Genomic DNA, 16,445 nt, shown 5'->3' on the forward strand with positions numbered 1-16,445 from the left:
CGATGGCGGATTTCCTAGCAGCACTCATACATATTTCTATAGTAAATAAAATATTTCCATGGATGGGATTGCACGTAGTCCATTCCAACTTTATCTATCTAGGTTATCCTTCTTTCTTAACAAAGCAGAATGTGATGATCGATCCCTCTATTATGGGATTTATGTTTATACCAAAGCCTCTACTTTAGATATTTACGCTGATGAAGGAAAGCCTTGTTAAAGACTACTACTTTTGGCTTCCTTTTTCGTACTCTTATTTCATCCTCCTTACCAGAACGCTTTTCCTGGTTCAGAAGAATAAGATACTGAAATTGTGGCTTACATATGGAAAATGCCTTAGTCTTGAAGCTACCAATGCACATCACGGTGAAATCATATTCAATTAATTGTTAGATTCCCCATATCACCCATAGCCACCCAAATCTTTTTTTTGCCTCAAACTCTGCTGCCCTATCACTCCTCGATAAGTGTACTTACTCAGGTTGTGCACTTGGCTGAGCGAGATCTTCCCCTTTGGCATGAGAACCACCTACCTACGCTAACGTAACTAATGCAGATGGCGGAAGTTAGTAGTTCTCCTATGCCAACATGAACACAAACGAAATCGTCGAATTTCGTATAGAAAGAAAAGGAACCACTTCTATTCTTTTTTCTTAAGTATAAGAGGGATAAGTACTTATTCCTGGCCGGCGGTATCATTGCTGCTCCCCGCCTAATGCGGATCATTGTGCAATGCTTATGTGAAATCTCAATCCAAAACTTCTTCGTTTCGTTGGAAAAACCAACGCCGACGTCAAGATCAGTCTCCTTTCCTTTCAAAAGTGAGTGAGCAGAGCTGAAAAAGATGGAGTTACCTGGAGATGAACAAATTCGATTTAATAACATAAACAGTACAAAGCGTCTCTCACGTCCATTCTTTTATTTTTGATTTTTCCCAGCCTGCGTTGGATCCGCAGCTTGTGAACCGGCTTTTGGAAGGGGTGGAGGCACCTACCTCGAAAGACAGGGACCTCCTTTTAAAAATGTATGGAATTGCGCCCGGAAATACACAGGCTTTGCTTTTTGAAATCACAAAAATGGTAGAATCATACATGCGGCAGGCAAAATTGGTTTTGCCACCTGCATACGATGTTACCTGGTTTTGTAACTAGTTTCTGTGCGTGGATTCTTTCCCGGATCTAAGGGATACTTTCGTAGATTTACATTTCAAGGGGCGTGAAAGCTTAACTTGGAACACAGGCTTTGTTAATTTTTATAACGAAATATGGAGGGCCGAAGACTCCCCGCCGGGTAGCGCTGTAAGTGCTCCAAATCAGCTTTTTTTGGAAAACCCATTGGATCAATTTGCCATTTACCCAATAATTGATCTTCATGTGGGCAACTTTTATTTTACATTTACAAATGCAGTCTTGTATATGCTGCTCACTGTCGTTTTGGTCGTTTTTCTGTTTTTTGTTGTTACGAAAAAGGGAGGTGGAAAGTCAGTGCCAAATGCATGGCAATCCTTGGTCGAGCTTATTTATGATTTTGTGCTGAACTTGGTAAACGAACAAATAGGTGGTCTTTCCGGAAATGTGAAACAAAAGTTTTTCCCTCGCATCTCGGTCACATTTACTTTTTCGTTATTTCGTAATCCCCAGGGTATGATACCCTTTAGCTTCACAGTGACAAGTCATTTTCTCATTACTTTGGCTCTTTCATTTTCCATTTTTATAGGCATTACGATCGTTGGATTTCAAAGACATGGGCTTCATTTTTTTAGCTTCTTATTACCTGCGGGAGTCCCACTGCCATTAGCACCTTTCTTAGTACTCCTTGAGCTAATCTCTTATTGTTTTCGTGCATTAAGCTTAGGAATATGTTTATTTGCTAAGATGGCCGGTCATAGTTTAGTAAAGATTTTAAGTGAGTTTGCTTGGACTATGCTATTTCTGAATAATATTTTCTATTTCATAGGAGATCTTGGTCCCTTATTTATAGTTCTAGCATTAACCGGTCTGGAATTAGGTGTAGCTATATCACAAGCTCATGTTTCTACGATCTCAATTTGTATTTACTTGAATGATGCTACAAATCTCCATCAAAATGAGTCATTTCATAATTGAATAAAAACGAGGAGCCGAAGATTCTAGGGGGCTACAGCTGCGCTTTTGCAGCACTGAACATGGTTCCGGGTACTCAAGATATTGCGTTTGTGTTTGGAGAGGTGTAGATTGTAGATTCCAGCCGAGAAGACCAGGAAAAGATAAGGATAAAGAATGTCATATATCTCAGGAGCTAGATCACTTCCCGATGAACAAGTCAGAATTGCCTCAACAAAAATGGATGGAATTGGACCGAAAAAAGCCATTCAGCTTCGTTATCGATTAGGTATCAGTGGGAACATCAAGAGGAATGAGTTAACTAAGTATCAGATCGACCAAATTGAACAAATGATAGCTCAAGATCATGTTGTTCATTGGGAATTGAAGAGGGGAGAACGAGCAGACATCGAACGATTAATTTCTATTTCTCGTTATCGTGGAATTCGTCATCAAGATGGATCACCCTTACGCGGTCAACGAACTCATACTAATGCAAGGACTGCTCGCAAGCAAATTCGGAAATGAAAGAAGGCTACCGAAAGAACAAGCAACGGATTTCGCGCTCATCCCTTGCTAAAGCACGTACGTTTTCTTGCTCCTTGGTACTTGTCTGATCAATCACACTGTTCATTAGTTCACTTGATTTTTCGTTCGATGTCTTGAACCGCTTACTAATCACGTATACGTATAGTAGGCCCCCTTCGCCACTCCACGTCTGGCCCGTCTTGGTCTCGCTCACTTCGCCCGCCTATCGTATCGGCTCGGCTTCGTCCGTCAAGCGACAACTTCTGCCTCTGATGGCTTCACTATCACTCATGACTGGTAGTAGTTGTCTCTATGTAGTAGTCGGCCTTTGTTAAGCTTCGCCAGAAGCGACTAGTCGCTTCCCGAATGCCTCTTTCTTGTACTAATTAATGTGTATGGTCTAGTCTTTCCAATGCCTCCTTCCTTGCCGCCAACGCACGCTAGATGGAGAGTAAGCAAGCTACCTTGCTTGCATTGCATTCGTTAAACGGTAGCTTCCGCGCCCTTCCTGCCTGCTTCCTTCTTCGACATCAATTTCAGTCTGATTAGATATGTCATTGAAACAAATCTATTTTGTCTCTGTTTTCTTTTCGGATGATGAGGATGAGCCAGCCGATCCTAACATAATTTTGAAGGAGCCGGACGACGAAGCCTCAAAATAAGATAAAGATGTCTCCGACGCGACCGGACTTCCACTAGATTTTTATAGGGGCCAGGAGGGAAAAGATATGCTGTTTTCTATCAGTCCCAAGCGGATACTCCCCAGCTTCCACGATCCGCTTACCGAGGAAGAGATGCGGGAGGACCCAGGGCCAGAGCAAGTTGGGTTGGGGTATAGAGCCGTAAGCGCGGTGGGGGTGACAGAGGATGTGCTCGTACGGCTCATAGTTGGGTATGATATTCTCGTGGATTGTTGGGAACGTCCTCTATATTCGAAATATGCCTTTCTAGGAGCATTACGATCTGCAGCTCAAATGGTCCCTTATGAAGTCTCTATTGCCTTGTGAGCACGTTTGGATCCGCGAAGGCAATCGCTCGGATCTTCCCTTAACCCAACCCGGGAACGGACCGGAGGGAACCGCAGCATGAGGAATGTCCGCGTCTCGTCGCAAGGCTCATTTTGAGTTTTGGGTCATAGGGCGGGCAGTGCAGTCCGGGGCACAAGGGTCCTGGTACTACCCAGGTGCGAAGAACCCCGGAGGCGACTGCAATGAGCAAAAATGTAACTCACCGGCCTAAACGACGAGCAAATACTCGAACGTGAGAGCAAGGGATCACCCAACGAATGGACGAGCTCCAAGGAGGGAGGAGAGAGGGAGGCAAGAACCATGCTTTCAGAGAAGTGGCTGTCCGAATCCACTCTGACAAAAGAAAATAACAGACTAAGCCGTGCCGTAAGGGGGGCATTCTCCACACGGGACGGGGCCAAGGCCTTCATGTATGGGTGACAGATCGGCCATAGGAGTACTCCGGGATATACACCAGGGCAACTAATGTCGAGCATACGATGATGCCGCCCGTTTTCATTTCGTGAAAGTCCCCGGCAGAGGAAAGGGCTGTAGGTGATGGCGCGTTCTGCTTCTTAGGGCGATTAAATCGTTCCTATGGGATCATGCGTGGCAGCTGGTATAGATGATGATGAAAGGCGGGCCGCTTGAACCGGGACCTATTCTCATAATAGGCAGCAAGCAAAGCTAAATAGGAAAGGGGGCGACTGATGACTGCCTTTTTCGTCAGAAATCCAAAAGGGTGGAATGTGGAGCTAATATGGCTGGCTACAAGTATAGCCAAAGAAAGATGAGACGAGACGGACTGTCAGAGGACGTAGTGGGACTACCAGGGGAAAGCCCGCCCTCGCTAGCTAACATGGATATCTATTCTCGGTGCGCATATTCGAGATTTAGAATCTCTTTCCGACCAGGCCAGGCCGAATCGGGCCACCACTTGGGATGGGAATGGCTCAGCCCACATGCATCATTTGATGAAAGCACTCAAGTCCAGTCGCCTCCGATCAGTGGCTTGTCAACCACCGGACCGTAGCTCCTCACCAAATGCCCCTGCGTTGGGGCAACACAGCACATGACTAGTTCGCTCAAGGACCACACCCTCTCGAGAGCAGGATGCCGGCCGAGATGGAGCGCCAACCTAGACTTTCCTTGGGCTTGCCTTGCCCCAACATCTAAATAAAGGGCGGGCGCCGAAAAGGAAGCAGTGACGCCTTTTCGACGAAAGCTTAGCTTGGTAGGCGCAGCTTACTCACCCTACTCCCTTAGACAATGCAATGCTCTGAACACAAAAGTTTGCAGTTCAGCCCTCTTCTCCCATGCAGAGTCGCAGGCAGCGCCTCGGATAAAAGCACGGACGAGCCACATGCAGGGAAACTTGCACGTGTGGTTCTGGCCGGGGACCCTGGTATACTGTACTAATATGTGTAGGTCCCTGTAATTCGAGTGAGATTGTCATGGCGCAAAAGCAAACAGGGTCCGGTATTCCCTTGTTCCCCATATTGGTTATGTTCCTTATTCCTCGTCTAGCAGAAACTAATCGAGCTCCGTCTGATCTCCCAGAAGCGGAAGCTGAATTAGTTGCAGGCTATAATGTAGAATATGCGCGGGATGCGATCCTTAATAGTTCACTGTTGGCGGATGCCAATGTCTCGGGGACTCATTCTGACTTAAACAAGGGGTGGGTCTTTACCAACTTCCAAATCCAAGATTTAGGAAAAAAAGAGGGGCAGGGCACTCTTCATTCTTCATTCGAAACTCATGAATGTCAGGTCGGAGGTTTTTGCCTTGTTATCAAAAAGGGGAGTTGGGTAGAGCAAACTCCCTCCTTGGACGAGCACGGGGCTTAGTCAAGTAGAACCGGGTTGCGCTGTTTGATGCTCCGATCGAAAACAAATCAGTGGGGCCATGCCGGTACGACAGAATATGCGTTAGAAAGGTCAATCCCTCCCCCCCTTTTTGATTTTTTAATGAAAAACCGGGCCGAACTTCTAAAAAGCAGCCCACCCGCTTCCATAGAACAATATCGCGACAACGTAGACCTAAGTGGATTTATTGGATCCTGGGGAACCATCACAAGTACGGCCGGCCTATAGAAGGAGAATGTCGTGTCGTCCAGCGGAGCTTAGAAGAAGGTGACTCGGAGCATAAGGAAGGTGACTCGCGTAGACAGCTGACTCCTTTTCAATAGAAAGGAATAGCCAAACCATCAATCTCAGTGATCTTATCGGCCGGCAAAGTGGAGACGGACGACCACGGTCCCGACCTTACCAGCACCGTAGGTTTACTAATCAATGAAGCCCCTGAACCTACTATCTTTTCTTACAAACTCAACCAAGCCTAACCAAACCCCATGCTCACGACATGTTCTTGATATTGATTGAGTTGGAGGGAGTCAGAGACTACCACGGAATCCTTCCATAGTCACCCCGGTGACCTTCGTCACCAAAGCGTCACGGCAGTTTCCAAGACCCCTCATATAATCTCCAGTGGGGATCAGTCGGAGCACGTAGGAATGCCGACCACTACATAAGCCACGTCTGGCTGAGGCGAGCAGCAAGCGGGGGAGAGTATTTTGAAGTACAAGAACGTTGGGGTGGGACGCTAGTACTTAAACTAGGGTTGCTTCTTAGCGCTAATCTTGCGTTTTTCAGCAATTAGTTGTAGCGCGCCTTCCCTCCTTCTCTCATTTTGGAAAGATTTGGCAGTATTTTCTTATGATGACCTGGTCGAGATAGTACGAAACATCGGTGTAAAAGATTGAGTGGGATGGTTATAGTAAGGGGCGAACCAAGTGCTTGCATGAAGAAGCGAATCAATCAGAATGGAGACAAGGAAAGGAATCGAGGCCCGGCCCGGTAGCGATGCCTCTCACGCGGATGGGAGTTACTTTTCTTTATCACCGTAAGCGTTACGAAAGGGACCCGCATTCCCCTTTGCTTTTCTTTTGCAACTAAGCTTAAAAGAAACACAGTAGTCTTTCAAGCCATTAGAAAACTCATTAAGTGCTCTGTTGAGTGGATGCCTGTTGAGAAGCTTAGGTCATACATTTCCAGCTAATTAGAATGCAACCATGAAGGTGGGGTTCGAATGCCATACAACTATTTATTCTGGTAAGTAGGATTGGAATGTAGTCCCTTTTTATTGGATCCGCCGCTCCGTTAAGTTAAATTCAAAGTAGGTGTGGGTCTAGGTAGAGGAAGTCATAAATCAAGTATCAAGTATTGTTATAAATATCATATATAGTAGTTGCCAAACTCACAAGCATCACACACTTCGATCTACTTTATTGAATAACTTAGCTAGATAGAACCGACTCAAGCTTTTAAATGAAAGAAGCAATAATGGCATAATTTCTGTCTCAAGACCTCTTGCAGCTACAGCCAATGCAGCACCTCCTTGATCAACATACCACACAGCCCATTACGCCTTGTTCCAGTCGCAGTATAAAGAGAGACTAGAACCTACCGGGGAGCCCTCGGCAGAGTCCCTATCATTGTTGCAACAATTACACACAGAGTTCCAGAATTTCACATTTGTGAGAAGAAAGGGTATGTGTGTTTGAAAGGAGTGGTGCAAGAACATATTCTGAGCCTCAGTCAACACAACTTGTTTCGCCTTTTCCGAACAACATTCTTATCAGGACCCTCCTTTATATAAACACCTGCCTGTGGCCTCTGATGAATACATCGATAGATAAGAAGGGAAATGCATCATCTAGAAAGGCTTACTGAGGTTTAGGGACGTTCGTGTGATGGATCCTACGCTTACTCATGACGACTTGGCTATTCAATAAAGGACGGAGTCAACATGAGCCTTAGGGTCCAAAAATATTCCATTGGTGTCAGCTATTAGCGATTATTCAAAGTCGTAATGGTATAAATTATTGGTCAATTCCACTGATTCTTCTTTCCCCTTCCTTCACTGGCTGTAGCGCCTTACCTCTTCTGTGACTTGTCCTGAGATGAGAAGTATCAAAAGTGCCGGGGTTTGGGTTTATGTCATGCTAGACTCACGTTTCTCGTTCTTACGCCGGGTCCGCGACCTTACAAGGATACACAAGCTGGTGAAGGTTTCGGAGAAGCAGCAAGCTATTCGGATTCAAGTTAGCTTTGAGCAGGCCTCGGGCGAGGAAATGCTTTGGCTGTGCCAAGAGATAGTCGGCTCAGGGGCTTTTGGGCGGAGCCAAAGTGGTCCACATACGTACCATTTCCATCATCACAAGATCCCCTTTTTCTGTGTGCATAGAGATAAAGCGTGCTCTTATATTTAGATAAGAGAGAGATTTTTCTCAGTGCTTCCCCTTATCGGCTTGATCTTCTTCTGCCCCTCGGTATAGTGAGTCTACTTAGCGAACTGGCAGGACACGGAGATCAATTGATCAATATGCATATCGAGCATCTATAGTTATTTTCTCTTCCCAAAAGATATCTCAAGTCGCTTCCAACGTTTTGATGAGTAAGGGAGGGTATTTTCAACAAGATAACTATGGACGATCATCTTCCAATTTCCAATCTATATCTTTCATTGGGTAAGTAAGGGGAATAAGCAAGAACGGTGGAAAGCTTAAGAAAGTGCTAGTTCCTTTGCTGCGAATGGGTGGAATTGGTATCCCCAGAAGGTTGTTCTCTTAAAACCTCTGGCAAGGGGGTGTGGAAGAGTTCAAGTCTATCCCTTTGGTTAAGCTACTGTTGTTATACATCTCTACTATTATGGGCCACCACTTACTTAAAGGAAGTCGAGTACACATCTCCTTCAACCTGAAGGGCGAGGACCTGCAACGACGTAATGTTTGAAAGAAAAGTAACCAGCATAGGAGAGTGATTAGAAAGCATACGACTCGAGGGAGGGTTGGCTAATCAAATTAGAATGAAGATTCCACTCTATATGATAAACGTTGGTTGACTTTGATATGAAGTGTTGATTGTGTTTTCTATTCGTTCAGACCCTGATAGTGCTTCTCGTTGTGACTGAAGGAAGGTTCATTTTGTGCAAGATATATGCTAGTTTACAAGCATGAGACCCTCCTTTCGGGCCGATAGACAGAGGCCTCAGTTCCAACGAAATGGGGAGCAAAAAGAGGTCGTGTCATACCATACAGATGAAATGAATGAAAGATATTCCTGATGTTTCTGTGCCTATTAGTACTTCGCTCTGACCACATCAAGAGGAGTTGTTTGTTTTTCTTTTGTAAAGCGAGCCCAAGGAAATATATAGGAGAACATAGCTTGTTTTGTAGTAAGTAAATTCAAAGGCTCAAATCGTCTATATCAATGCAAGTATAGCTGGATGGAGTGACTCGTGCTTTCGAACCATAAACTAATGCTGCCTCTAAGGAGCGCGTGTTACTATTCCATTCTCTGGAGCACAATCCAACGGAAAAAAGTATGTTTCCAACCTACACCTTTAGTTGCTCGTGAGGAAGACGACTATGGAATTCAGATTTCCTTTCTCTCGAAGCAAGCCAGTCCTTAATTAATGATAGGGAAGGAAGGAATTGCTCTTAGGCTTGTGAGTCTTTTTATCATATGGATGGGTCGTACAACCCTTACATGGTCTCTTGGCATGAAATTGGGTACTTTTCGTCTATGGCGAGATGGAAGTTATCTGCAAAGAATGCCAACTTAGGACCGTCAAAGTGGAAATCGTATCAACCCACCGAAAGCGCTCTTTGGAATGGAATGCATAGTATTGTGCATTGGAATGGAAAAGTCGAATAATCAAGACATGGATCTAGTATCAACATGACCCAACTTCCATTCTCATGACCCAACTTATTCAATCACTTCCATTATCTTTCTATTGCTACAAATCGACAACAAAAAACATCCCTCGGAATTCCTGTTCGATAGGAAAAAATAGCTCTTCAACCAGAAATAGCAAGCAACATGTTTTTCTTCTCTATTCCGGGCACACACCTTATCGGGTGACGCCACTGACAAACACCCTAAAGGGGAACGCAACACTTCCTATAACAGAAAAAGCAATATCTGAAATCTTTAAGCAACTAAAAAAGACGTATACTAAAAGATATGTGTTGAAAAGGGATGGTCAATAACAAGATGAACCCAATGCCCAATCTTCCCAATAGTATTCCTTAACTCTTGAATTGATACACTTGTTCATGGCATCTATTCTCTATCTTCACTTTTCACCTTCTCATCCTTAACCTCAGTGATCTGTTCCTCCTAGACGTCCTTCTGCGTACAAAAACAGAAGAAGAAGCACGGGCATAAATCAATAGAATAGTTTAGTTTCAGAAGTCTTTTTTGATTGGTATATCAATCATGGTTTATAGGGAAATAGTTAGAATAGGAAAGCTCTGTTAGTTACTAATGTTTGGGTTTTTGTTTACGGCAATAGTAGGTTTCTTGCTTGTCATATTTAGAATATAAGCATCAGTTACATTTGACGTCCAGCCTTTTTATAGAAGAGAAAGGAAGGTTAAGGGCAAGGACGCAGCATAATATATAAGAAAAACTTGATCTTTGAGGGGAAATTTTTCCAACTAGACCGATAAATGAGAAAAAGTACCAGTCATACCAAGAACCAAAGGCGCCAACTTTCATTGATATATATACCATATCTTTTAGCTGAAAAATCTATGGACAAGAACCGGCTCTAGGAGGAGGCGTGGCGCGACAGAGCAATGAAAAGCTGGGATCTTTCCTTATCTTCGGTCGTGACGCCTTTTCCTTTTGTATGAGAAAGCGCTACAAAACATCCTTCTCGCGGGTTGTCTTCTACTCAAGCAAGCTCTCTCCTATTCTTCATCCACCAACTAGCAGGAATGTAGGAGCACAAGAGGGTCATCATCTTCTGAAATGACTGGCTTTTGATCTTCTTTCCAAGAGGTGGTTTCTGACATGACCAGAAAGAGTGGAATTCTTGTTAGGATTGGCATGTCAAGTTGCTTTCTCGGACCCTAACATAAACCACCTTATCCTCACTCAGATTGTTCTTTTGGACTGAGCAGAAGCACGACCTCTATCTGACGTTTTCTCTATCCCTTCTAATCTCTCAATGGCATTTCCATCTCTCGATTCAATCAATCAAGTACCGGATGACACTTGTCTTTATTTAGTGTTTCCCCGGCTATTCAGCCATTACTTGCATCTCCGGTTCTTTGTACCCATTTTTAGTGCCATGCACACTGAGGTTTCTGGCATGACCGAATCTTTTGAGAATATCGCTTATTACGTTAATTTCTTCATCTTGATGTACTCAATCCATTCAAATTCCATAATTCCAATGCTATAATCCCTATATTAAGATGAAGTAAGAAAGCATCAGTCCTCTTATTTTCTGTCTTCTATGAAAGAATGTAGCTCGCTCTTTCAACCCGGGGCCCCCTCTGGGGAACTGTTTGAGTTTTAGCATCGACCCCATTTCCTTTTGATCGTATTACGCTTGACTCGCTGCAAAACATTTCGCTTTCTGCGCCACGCTCGTACGTGGTTTACACTCCTAGCCTTACATCTAACTTTGCCATCGAGCAATTGTTTGTTTTCAACTGGATTGGATTCCGAACCAAGAAAGATAGGCAACTTTCACTTGAAAGAAAGGAGCTTCAGAACTCTTGTATTCCACCGAATAAGAATAAGAATAAGAATAAGAGCAAGAAGGGGCTATCTTTGTGAAGGGACCGGCACCAGAAAGTAGATCATATGGCCTTTCTTTTGCCAAAATCAAGTAAAGCCCCGGCCCAAGAAATGCAGCAAAGCAAGTCGTCTTTGGTTTGGAGCTAAATTCCCGGATGTATAGGATTGATCGAGTGCCTTACCTGAAATCGACGATATAAAGTGGGCTCTTTAGCTTGCTCTGACAGAGGTCTCCTTCTCCCTTAGCAGCGAGACCAGTCCCTACCTCTTTTCAATCAATCTTTCATACCGTATGCCTTTTCTACGCCTAAAACAAGTTCATGTCTCTCCTCTCTGAAGTCGGACCTTATTGAAAAGTAGTACGCTTTCTTTCGTGGTGTTCAGGATCCCATGCTTTGTAGTTCACGCATGGCTTTCTCTAACGAAGCTAATGCCGAAAATTAAAGACCTTAAACGGAAAGACACAGGAGGTGGCGAAAAACGAAAAAAGAGAAAGATCTTACAAACTTCTCTGAACTCGGTAGCCAGCGGAGCCCTTATTCATGGGTTAGGGACTAGCATTGAACAAAGTTGGTGACAGCCGAAGACAAAGTGAAAGGGCAAGTAAATAATCTAAACATGCGGGTAAGCAGCAAAAAAAGAATAAAAGTAACGCGCCCTACCTGTTAGTAAAGTAAGGCCTTCCAGAGCCTATCTAACACAGACATACACGCGGATGAGGACACAGAAATAAATGGACGTCGATCCGGTACTGAAATTGCATAGCAAAAAATGCAATATGTTCATACTTGATGAAACGCAGATCATCCAATTCATGATTTAAGAACAAGAGAACGAGATATTGACTTTTTTTACATCTGTAACTACATTCTCACATTTCTTTTTTGATCTCATGAATTTTTGTGCGATCGGAAAACGAATGAAATCAGAAAGATAGGCGGACGACTTGACCATAAGGTCGGATGTTTCCGTGAGCAGTAAGCAGCGGATCTCCCCTTTTTGGGGGAAAGCTGGTTAAACAAAACTAGGGATAGCTAGCAGGTATTTTCTAAAGGTTCAAAAAGAAGGTATTTCAAAAGGGCTTTGGCAAAGGAGGTTCACCTTGCCTGCTTTCCTTGTCCTCCGTTCATCGATATCCTATACTGGATACCTTTGCCTTTTCCGAGTGGAGGCAGTAGGCTATTCTTGTTCTTAGCTTTATACGCCGAAACATGCCATTGCGTAGGCTCGTAGGCGTAATTCGTATTCGTATTTGTTATTGGCGTACGTAATTTCCTTACTACGTCTATCGCTCGTAGGAATATCTCTAAATAGGAATCGTAGTCCTCGTATGTACATCTTTCGTATTGTGATAAAGCACCTATGCCGCTAGAAATAGTAGCACCTTAAAGAAGGCGTTCCAGGTTCTTTTTCCCCTGGTTTGTATCAGAGCTGACCACTGATAAAAGGAAAAATGGAACATTTGGTGTGTTTTAATTCATTCTCAATCTTGTTTCCCCTTGCGCTCCGAGGGAACTAAGGGGGAAATCACTGATTCATTTGGAGCTGTTTTCTAACTGACTCATTGACATGAGAGATTGGATGCGATGCGCCAGTCACTCGTACTACAGTGGACAAAGGTCACAGGCAAACGACCGTTCCATAATGGAACCTGGCACTACTGTTTGCCCTAAGGGCCGACCCACCTTTTCAGAGAAACAGACACATGAAATCACTATATTACGCATTTTCGAGATAAGAAAGTGGAGAATGCACTCTTCCCTTTTTTTACATTTTAAACTCATGTTCATGGTCTGTTTTATTCCCAATTGTTGCCCGTGTGAAAAGAAAGAAGAGAAATTGGGCCATGTTTCCCGAGAGAGACTGCCTTCTCTCAGGCCAGCAGTCTTATACTTATAGTCGACTGCTCTATGACGATCTGACCTCTTTCCTGGGCTCTGCTTGCTCGTCTACGCTCCGACCAATTCAGTCAAAATCGAAAAAACGATGTTTCCTTGAAAAAGTCTAAGAAATAGTAGTAGTAGTCAAAAAGTGCACTTTTTCCATATATTTCAATTTATAGGGATCCCTATCTTTATCTCTATCCACAGAGATACCTATCTATATATAGAGAGATTTTTCTCAAAATTGATCTAGACTATCCTCTATCTAGATAGATATGTCCCTATGAGCGACTAGGCCGATCTTTTTTTATATGTTTTGGCCACGTCCGTTTCCGCTCCGAAGAGGATGGTTTGGATCTTTCAATCTTATGTCGTGAGGGATGTGACCTATGTTAGGTCCATAAGATACCACAGCTTTTAGTGTTCTATGATTCACCTCTGAATAATGAGTAGGTAGTTCGATCCTTTTGATTCTTATCTTCCTAGTAAACGGGGATCCGGAGCAATAGGTCGAATTACTATATAAAGAAGACCTTTCTACAAAAGGACTTATTGTTTGAGTAGGAATATTTCGGTTTTTCTCCTTCCCTCTTTTCAATAAGAAGAAGTATTTGAAATGAAACAAATTCCTCTTCATTCTCTTGTGCTCAGCAAAGGAGCTGCCTAAGCATACTTTTGCGGATCCAAACTTCTTTGTTCTTTCAAAGTCTTCTTCTTGCATATAAGAACGCAACTTTTGCAATTCCTTGGATTTGAGTAGTAAGCGGCATCCCCTCTGAGTTGTGAGTAAGCGGAACCATTCTTTTTTTGTTCTTCTCCAGATTCTGGCCGGTAGGAATTTGCCTCTTCTTTTTCCAACTGATATGGCCGATAGGAATTTGCCTATGATTTTTCCAACTGATATGTCGATATAGAAAGATCTCCTTATTTCAAAACCGCGGGTTCTCGCATCATTTTCTTTAAAAGATATTAGATCACCGTGGGAAACTTTCAAATGAGTAATGGTTACCAGTCCATTATTCAAACAAACCCTTCGATGACTTATCGGCTGCCTTGCTTGAGGAAGAGTGTCACTAAAATGGAGACGAACCGGAATCACGTCCGATCTTGTTTCCTGATTGAGTAAAAAAGGGATATATGAAGTTCGTTCTCTTCCTCTGTGCATCTCCCTTATGGGTAAATCCCCATAATAAAGAGATAACTTTCATGTAGTTTGTGATTTGATGTTACTGTTTAGATTTTCTCTCCGAGAAAGATTTCTTTTAATGGATCTCCTCTTGTTCCTCAATCTTCAGAGAATACGGCGTTGGATTAGAGAAAGTTCTATGTTCCGAACATTTCCTGGAAGTAGACGACACGTTTTAAATCTTAATGCTGGCATGGCATATTTCGTTGAATCAGTCTTTTTCGCCACATCGCGTATAAAGGGAATCGAACCCAACTCTTCCACGAACCCCCCACGAATGGCCCTCCCTTAATTCAATGAACTATGGGAATTCCTTTTTTGGTTTTTTTCTTTTTAGTTCTCATAAGTCCTTGATATACTAGCAGAAACTCAATACTTGACCGACTACGTCACAGTGCTCAGGTAAAGTGGCAGTGGTTGAAAGCGAGCGGAAACGTCAGTGTTTTCTGTGCGTTACAATAGTAGTGGTGAAAGAAAATCCAATTCAAATATCTCAACGTAAAAGGAAAATCGTTTCACTTTGAAAGGAAAGCTAGCTATATGAGATCGAAATCACTCTATCTACGATATTCATTGCACCGTGATTGAAGGACAATGAGGGGCAGGTTATATTCCCTTTCTTCTGATCGATTGAGGAATCGCTGATAATGACACCACATCTGTAGCATCTACTGCTATTGCAAGGCCCCACTCGATCTATCCCCCATTCACTTAACAATTCCTCCGGCTCTCGCCGACTATTATTTGTCATTCCCAAATCCATTCTTGTCAAAGCTGCTCATGGTACTACTTTTTTTATTTTGCGTTATTTTATTAGGCGGAAGATCAGGAAAATTAGGTAGTATCTAATATGTCCACGAACTAAGTATAATCTCCGAAACCCACCTTAATCCATTTTATATAGAATATGTCTCCTTCCGTAATCCATTCCTCCATCCCACACTCTTCTTATAGTTATGAGTGAATCTGAATCCTCAAAAATAAAAATACCGAAGACAAAGAGAAGACATCAAGGAGCGGAGAGAGAAGAGAGCGGTTGTTGGAACAGCAAGCCCTACTTCCTTCACTGGGACACTGGCACCAAACAAAAACAAAACTAGACTGCCCGAACAACAAGTCCTGCCCTTCCTCCCGGATCTGCACGTTGAACAAACAAAGACACTCCCCCTCATCCGATAAAAACGAGTATTATTTCTCAGCTGGCAACAAAGAAACGCCTAGCAGAAGAAAGTAGTTATTCTTGCATCTCTGCTACTAGGAAAGTAAGTCATTAACAAAGGACCCAACCCTTCTGAATTCGCTGAGCGAGACCTAAGATCGGAATGAACAGCAGTCGAAACCCTGAGCCCATCGTGTCTGCCAGCTCTGCAATGGCTCTACTGGAGATTCCGTAGGGAGAGCAGTTGTAACACCCACGATGCGGCTATATCTCCCACGTGTCGAGGCACGACTTAGAGGCATAACCGCATTGTGGTTTTGTCGCAAGAAGGGTCATCTTCACACAATCCCATGTAATGAACAAGAATGGGATAAAGAGTTGGCTTACAATCGCCACTTCACACAATACATAAATTAAACATACATCATTCAGAGTACACACATAGGTCCGAGTACGGAACCAAAAGAAAAGAAGACAACCCAACTGCTAGATCCCTGATCGTCCCAACTGGGCTCCACTACTGATCAACAGGAAAAGAAACATAGTAACGACAAAGGTCCTCGTCGAACTCCCACTTGAGCTCGGTTGCGTCACCTGCACTGGTATCCTCTACACCTGCAACTGTTTTGGAAGTATCTGTGAGTCACGAGGACTCAGCAATCTCACACCCGCGAGATCAAGACTATTTAAGCTTATAGGAAAGGATGGGGTAATGAGGTGGAGCTGCGGCAAGCACTAAGCATATATGGTGGCTAACATACGCAAATAAGAGCGAGAAGAGGAGCAACGGGACAGTCGTCAACTAGTAATGATCAAGAAGTGATCCTGAACTCCTACTTACGTCAAACATAACCCAAAAGCCGTGTTCACTTCCCGGACTCCGCCGAAAAGAGACCATCACGGCTACACACGCGGTTGATGCGTTTTAATTAAGTCGAGTGACAAGTTTTCTACAACCGGACATTAACAAATTCCCATCTGCCACATAACCGCGGGCACGGCT

General features: G+C 43.6%; 2 pseudogenes; one reads left to right on the forward strand and one right to left on the reverse strand.

The window, feature by feature from the left end:
* The first annotated feature begins 410 nt into the window (after positions 1-410).
* LOC141041492 (ATP synthase subunit a-like) lies at positions 411-2,306 on the forward strand (annotated as a pseudogene).
* An 11,082-nt stretch (positions 2,307-13,388) lies between these two features.
* Positions 13,389-15,634, reverse strand: LOC141041924 (small ribosomal subunit protein uS4m-like; annotated as a pseudogene).
* Between the last annotated feature and the right edge of the window lie 811 nt (positions 15,635-16,445).

Source organism: Aegilops tauschii, chromosome 2 (genome assembly GCF_002575655.3).
Source record: "Aegilops tauschii subsp. strangulata cultivar AL8/78 chromosome 2, Aet v6.0, whole genome shotgun sequence".
In the NCBI taxonomy this organism is placed as follows: domain Eukaryota; kingdom Viridiplantae; phylum Streptophyta; class Magnoliopsida; order Poales; family Poaceae; genus Aegilops; species Aegilops tauschii.